The sequence below is a fragment of the Macaca thibetana genome, chromosome 7 (genome assembly GCF_024542745.1).
Source record: "Macaca thibetana thibetana isolate TM-01 chromosome 7, ASM2454274v1, whole genome shotgun sequence".
In the NCBI taxonomy this organism is placed as follows: Eukaryota; Metazoa; Chordata; class Mammalia; order Primates; family Cercopithecidae; genus Macaca; species Macaca thibetana.
In genome coordinates this window covers 137963542-137978283 of record NC_065584.1, presented here as the reverse complement: position 1 = coordinate 137978283, position 14742 = coordinate 137963542, and the positions used below count along the sequence as shown (strand labels likewise).

At 35.6% G+C, this 14742-nt stretch overlaps 1 protein-coding gene and 1 pseudogene across 4 annotated transcripts in view; one reads left to right on the top strand and one right to left on the bottom strand.

The window, feature by feature from the left end:
• Nucleotides 1-14742, top strand: part of WDR72 (WD repeat domain 72) — a 233094-nt gene that overhangs the window by 92035 nt on the left and 126317 nt on the right. The gene's annotated exons all lie outside the window — the stretch shown is intronic.
• LOC126960372 (uncharacterized) lies at nucleotides 9922-10028 on the bottom strand (annotated as a pseudogene).

Here is a 14742-nt window from a genome sequence, read left to right as displayed (position 1 = left end):
TCATCGTATTTTAAGGGAAAAAAAAACCTATTTTGTTTGTTCGTTGGTTAGTTGCTTTTAAATTCTTTTTCTGCATTTCTTTTCTGTGAAATGAAAAAGGGTAATGTGGATTATTATTTGGGGCCTATTGTAGTATCCTGGAAATGTCTTTTCTTTAAAATTGATTTTCTGTAGAATGGGTCTCCCAGCAGCTCCTTCTGGTTTGCTTTTCTAGGGCTTCACTGTCTAAAATGGTAGCCATTAAACATTTGTAGCTACTGAGTATTTGAAATGTGGTTAGTACTACATGTTAAATTCTATTTTGGATATATAGGATTAAATGAAATGTATTACTAAAATTAATCTCACCCATTTCTTTTTCCTTTTTTTAATGTATCTATTAGGCAATTTAAAATTACAAATGTGATTTGCATTCCACTTGTATCGAACAATGATGAACTAGACCAGGAATAAGTATTTTTCTTTTTTGTAAAGGACCTGCTATGATTTGGATATTTAACCCCTCCAACCTTATGTTGAAATTTGTTCCTCAGTGTTGAAGAAGGGACCTAATGAGAGGTGTTTAGGTCATAGGGCAGATCCTTCTGAATAGATTAATGTGGGGACCGGAGTGCATGAGCTCCATCAGTTTCCAGGAGCATTGGATGCTAGTAAGAGCTCCTCTCTCTCCTGCCTCTCTTGTTTCCCTTTTCACCGTGTGATCTCTGCACACATGGCTCTGGTTCACCTTCTGCCATGAGTGGAAGAAGACAGGCCTTCACCAGATGTCCTGTCTTCCAGCCAGCAGAATCGTGAGCCATCTAAAACTCCTTTCCTTATATATTACTCAGCCTCAGGTATTCCTTTATAGCAACACAAAAATAGGCTAAGAAAGGACCAGATAGTACATATTTTTGGCTTTGCAGGCCAGAGTTTTGCAGCTATGGGTACTCAACTCTGCTTTTGGAGCACAGAAGCAACCATAGACAATTCTTCAACAAGGGTGGTTGTATTCCAATAAAAACATTATTTATAAAAACAGGCAGTGGACTAGAGATGATGCACTGGTTGTCGTTTGCCAGTTTATGATCCAGACAGTCTTTACTGGACCTGGAGATCATGAGGCCTGAGGAGAAATTGGCAAAATAGTCAACACCTCCCTTTTCCCTCCATGTCTGTATTTTACATGAAACAACTTATCCCAACCTCTTCTGAACTGTGTGTAATGTAATCCAAAAGAGCTTATATCAAGTCTAATCTGTGACAAAAACCAGGAACTCACATGTGTTTGGAAAACCACCCTTTGAAGAGAAACAAATTTGTAAGTAATGGCTCCCAACTTTGTTGGATTTTTTTAATGGAGTTTTCTTTACATAATGCGCTTATATGTGCATTTTTATCTAAGCATATAAAATTGATTATAAATAAAGACTACACTGCATTATTTACATTCCAGTTGAACTTTCTAGAAATCTGGTTGTATATATTTTTAACCTTTAGCTGACCTTATGGTGATGTCTCTCTGGTACCATTTGCTGAAAATTTTTATTAGAGCTTTATTCTGATGCCTCTTGTGAAACGCAGCTGGTGTATGGGTCGACCACCAATTGAAATTTGATCCCACTACTACCTATCACCTTATCAGAATGAAAAGTTAGTTCTTTTATATTTTATGACACAAAAAAATAACCAAAATAGAATTAATTTCCAAATTGTGACATTTGAAAATATCATCTGCAAATGTACTTGTAAAGCTATTAAATAATAATTCATCATGGCAATATTACATGTTACCACGGTTTTTATTAAACTACCTTTATTTTAATATTAAACTTGTATAACTATAAAAAAGAACAAATATTTATTTTAAAACAATAAATTGCATTATATAGGGCTAAATCATCCATATAGAATGAAAATTTTCCCTTGTTGATTAGTAAATTTTTGATTTATTCTTTTTCATATAATAAGCAGCATAGAACTATTTTTCTAATATGGAAAATATTTTATACCAATTTTTTATAATTTTAAAAGAAAATAGATTTTTATTTTAAATTTCAAACACTTGATGAACAGACAGTCGTTTTCCTCTGTAAACATTGGATTAAGATTTCTGTGTTAAGTATTTTGATTTGGTGAGTCTCAACTTAAAACTGTAGTACCTAAATGATAATATCCAGCCTAGGAAGATAGAATTAAGAAATAAACGTTAGGGGAGAAATCTACAAGGTCATTTGCTTTTTGAACACATAAGGTGATGCAAGTTTTTGACAGTGTATAACTGTTTATCATAAGAATTTTATAGATAATTTTACATACTGTAGGTTAAATAAAAATTTCTGTAATAACTAATCCTTTTTTTTTTATAACTGCTTTATGAAGAATTTCCCTTTTTTCATTTTGTGGCGTGAGTTTAAACTTTTTCCGTTTTTAAAATATTACCTCAATCACGATGAAAACTATGAGGAATATGTCACAGCTTTGTTTCAAAACAAATTTAGAAGGTCTGAGTGACTGTGAAAAGTAGGAAATGCACCATTGAATGACTCCAGCTGTCCACCTCACACCCAGAAGCAACTCCGAATTTCCTCACAGGACTTCAAAGCCTGGCTTGTATCTAAACATTCGTTGGCCATGTAAATCACAGGCACAAAGGGAGAATGCTCCTATTTCATGGTGCGAGGCTAGTTTAAGTCTGGCTTTGTGCAGCACGTGCCGGTGGGGAGTGCCAGCAACAGAAGGACTCTGTTCTGACTCGTGTGACAAATGTAGTTAACACCGGATCCATATTAATGTTGTCAAGTTCCCTCGATGTATTTAAACAGATTTTAATTATTTTCAGCGTCCAAAGGCCTGAAATATATAGCCTAATAGTTCTTCAAAGAAAGCTTACTTAATGTGTGAATGTAAAACCTCTCATAAAAAATGAAACTTTTATATTGGCCTTAGTCATTGACATAGGTTATTCATCAAGTCAGCAATTTGTGTGGCAAAGTGCCATTTGAATAGTGTATTGTTAGGATACTTATGGTCCACTTGACAAGGGCTCTTGCTGTAAATAGTGCAATTTGACTCCAGCTGTTAAAGAGTGGCTTTGACAGCAGCCAGATAGAATGGAGATGGCTTACTGCACTGCCGAAAAATCAATATTGGGTTCTTGTTCATAGTAACCTGTTCTTTTCTCTTCTGCAGATTTATAAACGACTATTAAGGGTTTATAAGTGGAAGTTTAAATATTATTTTAAATGTAATTCACTTTACGTTTCAAATTAAGACTTGCGATAAAGGGTACAAATGGAGAGTTTTCAGATATTATTTCCAAACCCTGGCTCATGTTTAGTCACAATTACAGTTAAGTTTAATTTGGATTCTCTAGCCTCAATAGAAAAGAATTTGTGTAAAACATGGACTCAAAATTGTGTGCCTATTGTATATTGCCAGCCCAATGATTTCTTCTTTTTGATTTTCCTTATCAATTTGTCTTCTGTGTCCCTCCCCTCTTCTCTGTGTGTATACCTTTTTGTATAGATGGCAGAGTTCTTTGTGGCTGTGCCCATAGCAACACCCACAGATGTTGACAGCCAGTCATGTCCCCAGTGTTGTTTTCCTAAAGCAGAGTCTTGCTGGTTTTGAAGAATTTTCAAAGCAGTTTTCAGCACTACAAGGTTGCTATGATACCTGACTGGCAGTAATGGATATTGAATCTGTTAATTACAATAACTACACACAGGGCTCTTTTTTGACTGGGTTTCTCTACCGTTGCGAGCTGTTATGTTTAAGATACAGAGAGGAAGTGAAGTTGTATATTTAAGATGAGAAAAAATGCTCCAAGGTAAAATCCTGAAATGTAAAAAAAATTCCAGGTATAAAAACCTTTTAGCTGACTATTGCTTTCCCAGGACTGCCGATATAATTTATTTAAATCATTTCTAGTTTTGGCTGAGTTTGATTTTTAGTTTTTATTATTGTTCCTGAGAGGACATAAGTCCTCATCTGAAGTGTACTGAGCAGGATTTGAAAAAGCTGCATTTTTTAACATGGAAAATGCCAGTATAACATGTACTTTCTCAAATGCCTTTTTCAATGAAGTCAGCTGTTAAAATAGCTGTCTTTCTATTACTGATCAACTCTGCGTTTATTGAATTTATGGCTGAGATAGCAACTGAAAATTCATAAAGCTGATAATATAATTGTGAGCGAAGACCTTTAAGGCTGATTCAAGGTCGGCGTTATTATTTTTGTAATTGCTGATGGGCAACCGTGATTTCTGCCAGAGAAGGGGTTAGTTCTGCTTTGGGTTAACTGGTTTCAAAACATGTTCTCTCTACCGTTATTTCTAAAGTAAGATTTTTCACTGAATAAATATTTATATCATTTATTTAGTACTAAACTTAGCTTTAGATTTATTTCAGTTTCTCTCCCCCCACAATATTTCATTAACTCTATAGGAGACATGGAAATCTAAGATTATAACTTTCTTCTTGGATTAAATACTCTGTTTGTAGTTATCAGTTAATTTGGAAGGGGAAGTTCTAGCATAGAAACATGGAGAAAAGTTAAACATTTTAGGCATTTTAATTTTGTATTTAGCTTGATCTAGGGACTGTGTTAGCATAATTTATTAAAGCACATCTTTACATTTGCCTTCATTTACATTAATAATTTTACAGATATTTTAGAACCTATGAATTCTGTAATCATGTTCATATGATATTATGCACTCAAAACTATTTAGCTTATTTAGACTTTTTTTCTTCCTTATTTCTTTTTTCCTTTTTGCCCGGACTGGAGTGCAGTGATGTGATCTCAGCTCACTGCAGCCTGCGCCTCCCGGGTTCAAGCGATTCTCCTGCCTCAGTCTCCCGAGCAGCTGGGACTACAGGCGCCCCCCACCACAACCAGCTAATTTTTTTGTATTTTTAGTAGAGACGGGGTTTCACCGTGTTAGCCAAGATGGTCTCGATCTCTTGACCGTGTGATCCGCCCGTCTTGGCCTCCCAAAGTGCTGGGATTACAGGCATGAGCCTGTTTTTCCTTTTTAAAAACATGTAGCCTCTCAAAATTTGTTAAGATCCTGCTTCTTGTAGTACCCAAAAGATGACCCTATTCCACCTACTTAAAGAGGTTATTATCTGTTAGGGTCCAAATTCACTCCAGTGGATTTGGATGCTCTGTTATTGAGGAACTTGTTGGTTCTGATTAAAATGATTATAAATGTGACCTCTTCAAAATGTGTTTCTATTCTGTTTTTTAAATGACTAATGCACTGGATGGTATTTTCGGGAAAAAGGATGAAGTTTGTAGAATTTAGATGTTAACTCAAAGTATTAGTTGCTTATAACTGGAAAGAAATGGAGGAGAATAAAATCTTTCTTGTTGAAAGCTGGTAATATCACTTCTTGACTGAGAGTACCATCTGGACCCATTTAAAGCAATCCCAACAGGAGCACTACTTCTGTACCAGTGACTTCTGTTGAAACTAGCCCTAAGAGAGCAGCAAATGCAAAAAACTAACAGGAAGCAATTCTCAAAAAAAAAAAAAGCATTTATTTTCATGGAATAGTTCCCCTATACTATTAAAAATAAAATGTATTAAGACTTTATCTTTATTTATTAGAACTAAGAGCATGAACTTATTAAAAAAATATATACAGCTACAATTCTTGTCCATTTTTCTGAATTCGGTTTTAACAGTGATGTCCTGAAGGCACCACCAGTTCTCTGCATCTCCAAATGACATTTATTTATTTGTAATTTTCTTCATACTATATAGCTCATACAGTTCTGCAGACAGCTTTAATCCTAAATTAAAATATCCTGCATAATCTTTTGGTTCAAGTGTGATTATTCCTGCCAGATATAAAAATGATCCTAACAAGCTGCCGTGAGCAGCAGGGGCTTTCTTATGCACGTATTTAACCCCATGCACAATCAAATGGGACTGAAAATGGACGTTGTTCTATTTCTTCACCTATTGCCCAAAACCTGATGACTTTTAGAAAGCCATTAAGAAAGCTTACAAAGCCAGGCACCGTGGCTCATGCCTGTAATCCTAGCACTTTGGGAGGCCGAGGCAGGCGGATCACGAGGTCAGGAGTTTGAGACCAGCCTGGCCAAGATGGTGAAACCCCGTCTCTACTAAAAATGCAAAAATTAGCCAGGCGTAGTGGCGGGTGCCTGTAACCTCAGCTACTAAGGAGGCCGAAGCAGGAGAATTGCTCGAACCCAGGAGGCGGAAGTTGCAGTGAGCCGAGATTGTGCCATAGCCTGGCCGACAAAGCAAGACTCCATCTCAAAAAAAAAAAAAAAAAAAGAAAGCTTACAAAATGCAAAGTCCTGCTTACCTTCATTACTTTGTGTTCCTAGCTCCCACTAGAGGTCTCTTGTCATTATATAAAACGTGGCCTTCTCCATTGATTCTCTGGTAGCAGATGTTTTGTTTTCCTTTTTGTTGTCTCTCAAGCCAATCTCTGTTTTACAACAACCATAGCATGACATTGATCATGTAATCATATGGCAAAATATGGAAAGAATAGTAGGGGTCCTGTCTCTTCATGTGTGATTATCTTGTGGCTCAAATGAGAAAATTATTTGACAGTTGACATCTCCCCAAATCTAAGAGGATACCTGAACATTGAACTTTCACATCGTTTTTATTATATGACTGTCAGTTGAAAATTGTTAATTGCCAAGGACCTATCTTTTATTAAACCAGATCAATTATAAAGTCAAGTTGATAGAAGGTAACAAATTGTCTTTAAGATCTCTTTTTTTTTTTTTTTTTTTGAGATGGCATCTTGCTCTGTCACCCAGGCTGGCGTGAAGTGGCCCGATCCTTGCTCATTGCAGCCTCCGCCTCCCAGGTTCCAGTGATTCTCCTGCCTCGGCCTCCGGGGTAGCTGGGATTACAGGTGTGCACCACCATGCCCAGCTAATTTTTGTATTTTTAATAGCTATGAGGTTTCACCATGTTGGCCAGGCTGGTCTTGAACTCCTGGCCTCAGGTAATCCACCCGCCTCAGCCTCCCAAAGTGCTGGGATTACAAGCGTGAGCCACTGCGCCTGGCCAAGATCTCTTAAGCGTATCTTTCTTTTATGACTTTAACATTTATGTATGCTAATGATCAGCTTATAATATCTTGAGACATATTTTTAGTCATTAAATTTCTGGTGTTAACAAGAGTGGAATTAGTAAGGTAGAAGCAGAAAACTAACAGTTCTGAGTGTATTTTGTCAAAATTTTCACTTTCTATAATTCAATTAATCATGACAAATTATGCCCACAATATACATCTGATTTAAAGGATCTACCCTTCTATCTTAATCCAGATAGCACATGAGATCAGATACAGAAAATTCAATGAGTTGTGTGGCGAGGAAGTGCCCACATAACACACAGTATCTCAGATGATGGTTTGTTTCACTGTTCTTGTGCACCTACCACAAAGGCCCAGCTATGGGGCCACAGCTTGATGGTTTTTTTGCCTTCACCTAATGTTCTATGTCCATTAATTCTAGGATCAAGTTTTTGTATTTTAAAACATTGAGTTATTATATTTTATCAGACTTCAGTTTTGTAACGAAATAATTATCAAAATCTGTTTATCTTTCACTAATGAACAAAACCTAAGGATTTGAGCCCTTATTTCTCTATCTGTATAATGGGTATATTACATGAGTATTTAATTCACAGACAAATAATGAAGTATAATGGTACTAAGTAATATAATCTACAAAAGTCTCATTATGTATGAATGATACATCATATCTCTTAAATCTTTTGCAGCCCTCTTGTGGTTACCTGATGTCTTCTTGATAAATCATTTAGTATGGTTGCGTTTAATTCTTGTTTTCAGGATATACTGAATTTCATTCAACATGAACACATACATCATATTATAATTAAAAGTTTCTTCACTTGAGAATTAGAGCAGGATTTGTCAGTAGTTCATGAGTGATACTTGGGAAAGAACTCTAATTGATTTTTACTATCCACTGGTAATTTTGTGTTGATTTCCAGACTGGGTGTATTTATGCATAATCAAACCTAGGAAAGATCCACTTTAATATTTCAGAATGTTCATAAAATTCAAATTTCTATTTAGTACTAGTATTTTAAAATGTATTATATCTCCTAAACTAGGAACTCTATCTATGATTTTCTTAGCAAGAGTATCTTTGGAATTATAAATTTGATTTTAACACTTACCGTGTGGGGCAGGGGATGTCCTGTAAGGTTTACACATATTCTTCAGACATAACAATTTCCAGTCTATTGAACTTACGTAACTATTTATGAAATATTCTTTTCAACTTCCACAAGCATGATGGAAAGAAAAGAAACTAAGAATGAGCATTCCATTGTTATTAATCTGAGTTGCATTCACCCTTGTAATAAAAACCAAAATAAAAAATCATACATTAAAAAAGATGAAAAACATCAACTACAGGTTCAGTTCCATGACCCAGATATTTAATCCCCAACTATTTGGCCTCATTAAAGAAACTCATATTTCCACTGATGTTAGTCTTTTGCCAGAATGTTTTCACCCCAATTCTGTACCTTCAAGTCTAACTTCGATGTCAGTTTACCATTATGTAGGTAGCAGCCTACTTTCTGCTATTCTCTTTCTCAGCATCCTTTTTATTTCATTTTGTATCTTCCCTACTCTCTACTACAGTATAAGTTCACAGGGGACAGTTACAGTTATGATTAACCTATTTTATAACTTTATCATGAAATTCTCATCATCTAGCATATCTGGCACATGGTAGGCATTCAGAAATATTTGTGGAATAAACTCATGAACTGTAAACTACTGAAGTCTAAAACATGAAGAATAGATGGCAAGAAAGTAAAGAATGCTTCCGTTTTTGAATTGTAAGAAAAAATATATATAAATGACTGACAGAAAAAAAAAAGTGTATTTATTTTGCCAGTCAATTGTTTTGAGTCCAAATCAGGTTTACATGTGACTTGATTGTAGAGGATAGTGACCTAGCAAAAAATAGTCAGTAATAGCAAAGAGGCTGTTGAAACACAGCAGCAAGCTCCACTGATATTTAGACATGTCTCAATTAATTCAAAAGTTTATAAGAAAAAGTTTATTAAATAGTGGTGATAAAACTTAGTATGTCCAGCATTATTAGTGAGAAATGATTCACTTGGGGTAAGGTGGGCATAGAACAGAGCTGATAAAGACTCAGAAAAGAAGATTGAAAGGCAATGTGGTTAAAATGGCTTGTTATACCAGCAAAGTGCATATTATTACCCCATTTACTTGCCCTTAAATCTTAGACTTCTTTTTCTCATAACAAAGTTGTCTAAAATAAGCACTCAAAAATAGCCTGAGGATTGCATTGTATATCAGGAGCCTCTACTTCCCTGAAATAATTACTTTACTAAGCCCTCTCCTCAATACAAAACCCCTGAAGCCAGCAACAATCTAAGCAACAGGTTTGTAATAACTTTCAGAAACTTAAGCGTAATAAATATGAAGAGGCCTGATTTATGTTTCATTTCCCAGATGCAAAGACTAGTACAATTCCGCTTCCCCCAAGTAGCAAACATTGCTTCCTGCTTTTGTACATCATTTGAAAACTGCTTAACTCACCCTCTCATCAGAGGATAAGGAGGAGAGAGGGCTGATTACGTTTCAACATGTATGACATTAAATGCTTTTAGGTAGCTCATTGTGGGAACATAGGGTGGCATACTGGATTAGCAGCCCCAGGAGAAACTGAGCTTCGTAGGATTTGTTCTTCTTCCTTGTCTCTGAAGCCCCCATTTAGATTCCCATGACAAGGCTCTTCCATAATTTCTGGTACCCCAGTGCTCTTCCACATGGGTGGTGCTGGTGACTCTATTCTCCACACTTCTTCCTGCCCAATCTCATGTACCAGAGATGTTCTCTTTACCTAGTCACATCCTACCCAGACTACAGCATGTGCATGTACAATTTACCATGAACATGTTAGTTAAACAATTTATATTAAACTGATAAGAACAGATGCTACATTTGATCTTAGCCAGAAGGCCGAGAGGTGATTAATCAATTTTTAAATTAACTATGGACTGGACGCGGTGGCTCACTCCTGTAATCTCAGCACTTTGGGAGGCAGAGGTGGGCAGATCACCTGAGGTCTGGAGTTCAAGACCAGCCTGGCCAACAGGGTGAAACTCTGTCTCTACTAAAAATACAAAAAATTAGCTGTCATGGTGTCACACACCTTTAGTCCCAGCTACTCGGGAGGCTGAGACAGGAGAATTGCTTGAACCTGGGAGGCAGAGATTTCAGTGAGCCGAGATCGTGCCACTGCACTGCAGCCTGAGCAACAGAGCAAGGCTCTGTCTCAAAAACAAAACAAAACAAAACAAACAAAAGAACAAAACTATAGATTGCCTAATTATTTTACCACTATTTATTTATTTTCTCAGTTAGGCCTAAAGCTCCTTGAGAACAAAGAATTACTGTGTCTGTATGTTATATAAGTTTTGTAGCATGGAATGCAAACAGAATACTTTATTCATTCAGCAAATATTCATTGAACATCTACTATGTGCCAGGCACTCTTCTTGATACAAGATCTTGGTGCCCATGGCACTTACATTTCTAGTGAGAGAGGATACATCACAATTAAAACAAAACAAAACAAAACAAAAACACAAGACTGTCAGGTAATGATAAAGGCTCTGCAGGGAATTACTGTTGGGCAGTTTGATATACAGCCCTAAGGGTTTACTATAGGCTGAGTGGTCAGAGAATATCAGAGAAGGAGGTAGGATTTATCCTAAGTTTGAATTGCAAGGAGGAGCCAGAAATTCTCCCACCTTACAGAGGGGAGAATATTCTAAGCAAAGCAAATAGCTACTGCAAAAGGTCTAAAGTAGGAATGAGCTTGATGTAGATAATGAAGTCAAAAAGGTCAGTGTGACTCAAGAGAAGTATGGGGGAGGGAGAATTAAGAGTCAATATTGAATAGTGAGGGAGGGATAGAATATGTTGGGTGTAATAATCCAAAGTAAGAAGCTTGAGTTCCAGGTATTAAAGGGAGTCTTTTCACAATTTTACTCAAAAGGAGTAACATGATTTGATTTATGTTTTGAAAAGGTCATTTTGTTTGCTATGTAAAAAAAAAAAAATTGAATTAGAGAAGAGTGTGTGTCTGGAAGAGGAGTCTATTGCTTAGTTGAAGCAAGAGAAATAAATTGTTAGCTGGTGTTTGTTTTGTTTTGTTTTGTTTTACCATCAAGTTGGCAAAAACCATGGTGTGACATATGTGCTCTAGGTGACCTATATCCGGAAGTGCCAGTGGGAGGAACCCCTTTAGATGGTAAAGCTAACCCTGTCTGTGGTATGCAGGAAGTCATATTAGGACTACATCTTGATGGATGAATACGATTTTGCCATAAGGAACAGCAAGTCCAAAAACCCAGAATATGAAGATGGGGAACAAGTAGGAGGTTAATGAGAAGTTGATATGACTGGAGATGGAATACAAAGTGAGACGCAGTGGAAGGTAACTATGACTTGTACCCCTGAAGAAAATAAAAGGAAGTCTTTGAACCTGGACTTCAACTTCTTATTTTATTTTGGTAAGAACACTTAACATGACATCTGCCCTCTTAACAAATTTTTAAGAGTGTATAATACATTATTGCTGACTCTAGGTACAATGTTGTACAGCAGATCTCTAGAGCTTACTAATTTTACTGGGCTGAAACTTTATGCCCATTGAATAATAAGCCCCTAGCAAGCACAATTCCACTCTTCAATTCTATGAATTTGACTATTTCAGATATTGCATATTGGTGTTATCAGGCAATATTTGTCTTTCCATTCATCAGCTAATGAACTTTTAGGTTATTTCCACATCTTGGTTATTGTGATGCTGCAGTAAACATAGACATGCTAATACTTCTTCAGGATCCTGATTTTAATTCTTTTGGGTAAATACCCAGAAGTCAGATTGCTGGAACATATGGTAGTTCTATTTTTAATTTTTTGAGGAACCTTCATGCTGTTTTTCATAGCAGTTACACCATTTTGCATTTTTACCCACAGTGTGCTAGGATTGCAATTTCTCTACATCCTTACAAGCACCTGACTTTTGTTTCATTTTGGTTTTGTTTTCATTTAATGATAGCCATCCTGAAAGGTGTGGGGTGGTATCTCATTGTGGTTTTGATTTGTATTTCTTTGATAATTAATGACATTGATCATTTTGCATGTATCTCTTGACCAGTTGTATATCTTCTTTGGAGAAATGTCTATTTAAATCCTTGGCTTGCTTTTTTTATTGTATTATTAGGATTTTTTGCTATAGAGTTGTAAGAATTCCTGGACTTGGACTTCTGGGAGCAATTTATATTTGTGGTGGAAAATTTCATGAGTAACAAAAACAACCAATACAGACTTAAGATAGGGTCCTCTTTTAAAGTGCAACTTAATGGAATTAAGGGAATTTAACACATACAATTGCTTTCTTTATATTTATATTGCATTTTTGCCCAGAAAGAGTATTTTGCATACATTTAAAATTCTCATTAATTTAGAATAAGCTAGGGGTTGGCAATATTTTTCTCTAAAGGATCAGATATCAAATTTCTTTTGGTTTTGTGGGCCATACAATCTCTGATACATCTACTCAGCTCTGCCTTGGTAATGCAAAAACAACCATAGCCAACGCATCAGTAAATGAGTGTTTCTGTGTTCCAGTAATATTTTGTTTACAAAAAGAAGTGGTAGGCAGGATTTGGCCTACAGGTCTAATCACAGTGCTGTGATTAGATTGTGTTATAATCGAGTATAATAGGCCACAAGAAGAGGAGTGTGGTAGCTTTCTACTGGAAAGAACTATATTTTGTTATTATCATTAACAGATTTTCTTGTAAAGCTCCCTATTTGCTGAAAATTATAACTGGTTTGCTCAATGTGGGAGCCCTGGTTTGTAAACTCTCATTTGGGTTTTCAGAGATTTTTGTCTTATTTCTTCTGCTTCTTACTTTTTTAAGGTAATCTACAAGCTTGATCTTGTCAATCAGTTGCTAGACATGTGAGAAGTTATTGTGGTATGGTTGTTTGAAAGAACTCATATCCTGAGACATTTCTTAAATTTTATATACTTTTTTTTTCAGTGAGCATACTCTCTGGGTATTGATTTCAATTTAATAAGTATGTGTTGAATTGAATTGACTGAAATATCTGGTGGCCACACAAATATATACCCAAAATAAGCATTGTGGTTGATTATTCGTTATGTGAATACACATACAAATCACTCAAAAGAGGAGAAGCACTATTTTAAAGAAAAAATTGTCCTTTGGTCTTCTTAGTGGTGAGCCAATTCTGGCTAAGTTGTTTTTCCTTCAGACCTCTATCTTTACTGACCTTTTGGCCAATTATAAGCTTGTTAGTGTGATGCTTAGAAAGCCTCAACATGATACTGCTAATTTCAGTGTCATAGATGGGAAACAGAGGTGTTGGGAGTAAGTAAAATTACATGTTCATACCACATCTCTTTTAATTAGTTTTCATCTCTAGAGGGTGAGTACAGAGTAATTTAGTAACATATACTTGTTATCTTAATTGACAAAAACATATAGAGAAAGAGGTGAAAACAAATGGAAGGAAATAATTGCTATTTAAAGAACACATGAGAAGTATCTTTCCTGCTACATAAAATTTGACTTATTAATGAATTTTTAAGATTTGATATTGAGAACTTTTATTCTATTAGTGCCATTGAATTTTTATAGGATGCAGAATAGACCAAAGTTGGATTATGAAGTGTCTATTCAAACAGATGTGCCATTTGTCAGAGGTGGGGAAGTTAGGGGAAATTTGTTTCTGTGTCTTCGAGTAGTTTCCAGGGAAAGCATAATGCACATAAGCACGAGAAATCACATTTCATGTAGTGGAAGGAGCACTGGACTAGGAGTAGTCAATTTGGGTTTTAATTTCAACTTTGGCATTCCAGTATTTGGGTTGAATAAATGAGTGGCTATATGACATTGAGTCAGTCACCAAACCTCTCTTTTCTCTACCTATCTATTCATGTGTATATTGATATCAATTTGGATAATATCTAGATCAGAATAGGCTACATTATGCTCTAATAACAAACAGTGTCCCAAATCTCATTGGCTAAAACAGCTCAAGTTTATTATTTCTTTTTCATTCAATGTACCAACCTGGGGTCAGAAGGGGTCTCTGCTCTTCATTGTTACACAGAGACAAAGCTAATGAAGCAGAATCCATGTACTCGGAAAAGGTGGAGAACTGTAAGCATTTGGTAAAAATACCGATGACTGAGGAGAGGGAGCCTGAGAGAGGAAAAAAATACTAATGATTGCACAGATAATTTCTAGGGCTCTATATAAAATTATATGAAATTGTGTAGAAAAGTGTGGTTTCTCTTTAGATTCCTGCTTCAGAAAGTTAAGGATCTCCCTAGGTGTTATAATTATGGATGATCTAATTTTCTTTTGATTATCTTTATTATTGAATTCTGTGTAAACAGTATTAGTATTGTTTATTAAAGGCAAAAATAATATAACAAAAGCTATTTTTAAGTAATGAATCTCTTTCAAATGTCCCTTGCTTATCTTTTTTAAAAATTTATGAATGTATATAAATACCTTTAGTTTCTTCTATAATTCAGAATTTGGTGTCTGAGTTAATATTTCATGTTCTGTACTATTGTGATTTCATAACAATTGAACACATCTTTTCCATTTTTTACCTGGAGTTATATGATTTT